Source organism: Vombatus ursinus, unplaced genomic scaffold, assembly GCF_900497805.2.
Source record: "Vombatus ursinus unplaced genomic scaffold, bare-nosed wombat genome assembly UNPS02014781.1, whole genome shotgun sequence".
In the NCBI taxonomy this organism is placed as follows: domain Eukaryota; kingdom Metazoa; phylum Chordata; class Mammalia; order Diprotodontia; family Vombatidae; genus Vombatus; species Vombatus ursinus.
The window spans coordinates 9,509,600-9,511,568 of NW_020954559.1; positions in this window are offsets into that span (position 1 = coordinate 9,509,600).

Here is a 1,969-nt window from a genome sequence, read left to right on the forward strand (position 1 = left end):
TTCCATCATCTGTAAAATGAGCTGGAGAAGGAAATGGCAAACCACTCCAGTATCTTTGCCAAGAGAACTCCAAATAGAGTCAAGAAGAGTTGGATATAACTGAATTACAACAACCATCTCTGACTCCAAATCCAAAATTTTTCTAATATACCATATTGAATCCAAGGACCTTTGCTTGAATCAATTTCTATTACTTACTACTCAAATGATATTTGCCAAATCCCCTAACTTCTCAAGAACTTAGTATCCTTATCTGTAAAATAAAGGTTTTTATATTTAATGCTCTTAAGGATTTTTTTTTCCAGTTCTAGATCCTATAAGCTATTTAACGACTTTTCTAAGGAAACAACTCTTCCTTTATTTTGATTTTGTCTTAATCTTTAGTATTAACATGCTCATACCTTGGAAAAATCTAATCCACCTTCTAATCAACCAGCTGGGATGACAGGATCTTTGACTTAACATTTCTAAGCCCCATCATAACAACTCCCCTGTCCAGTAGACCATCAACTTGCAACTACATTTCAAACCCTTTCTCATTTAGGCTGACATAGTGAATTTGAGAAACCAAGAAAGCACCTAGCTAGGTGGTTCAGGGATTAGAACGTTGACCAGAGTCAAGTAGTCACTCTTGCTGTGGTTGTGTCCTTTCAGTCACGTCTAACTCTGAATGACCCAATTTCAGGTTTTCTTTTCTAAGATTCTAGAGTGGACTAAATAAGCCAAGGTGGCAGTAAATTGCCTTAACTCTCCCATATTCACCTCCAAACAACCACAAAATAGTGCCCCAAAACAAATCCTGAACTGCAGAACCTGCAAAAAAGACAGTGTGAAAAAATATTTTGGCCCAGGAAACTTGGGAGATCAGCAGGAAAGGTTTGTCTTATTCAGATAAAAGGGAGCACAATCCAGGACAGGAAGCATCCCAGCAAGCCAGCAGCAAGCCCTACCTCAGAAAACCAGAGGGAGATCCTGAGCCCCAGTGCAGTGGAGCAAGCAAAACCCAGCACCAGAAACTCTCCCCACCACTTGCTTCAGCATAGCCCCAGGCAAACAGGTAGATGCCAATCATACAGGTGCCTAAGTAAACAGGGAACTGCTAGTGGTCAGACTCCACATGCTTCAGTGTAGCCCTAGGGAAACATCAAAACACCCCACCAGTAACAACACAAACCAGACACCAGCACCAAGACCCTGGTTCTTCTCCACGTAAGCTGCCAGACCCCTTCAGCCTCCAGCAGCACCAGCCACTCCCTACCCCACGCCTTCAGCACAGCACTAGACATGAGAGTCTCCTGTGAACCTCAAGGAAACATCAGTGTAACACCAGGTAGACAGCCAGGGCCTAGAGCCCAGGTGCAAGAAGCCTGAGACAGTGCCCTTTCTATCCCAGATGCAGAGCTCAAATTTAAAAGAAAGAGAAAAGACCAAAAAAGATGAACAAAGAACAACAGCAAAGAATCTGACCATAAAAAGTTATTGTGGTGACATGGAAGATCAAGACACAAACTCAAAAGACAGCAATGTCAAAAAACCTATGAGCAAAGCCTCAAAGAAAAATGGGAAGTGGTTTAGAGCACAGAAAGAACTTATGGAAAAGCTCAAAAAGGAGCTTTAAAACCATATAAGAGAGGTAGAAGAAAAATTGGGAAAAAAAACAAGATTGATGCAAAAGAATTATTTAAAAAAAGAGTCAACAGCTTGGAGGGAAAAAAAACTATTTAAAAAGTAGAATTGGTCAAATGGAAAAGGAGATACAAAAAATCCATTGAAGAAAATAACTCCTCAGAAATTACAATTTCTGAAATTACAAATTCTGAAAAGAAACTCCAAAAGCTAATGAAGGAAAACAACTCTTTAAAAGTTAGAATTGAGCAAGTGGAAGGTAATGACTCTATGAGACATCAAGAAGACATCAAGAATCAATCAAACAAATTCAGAAGACTGAAAAGGTGGAAGAAAATGTAAA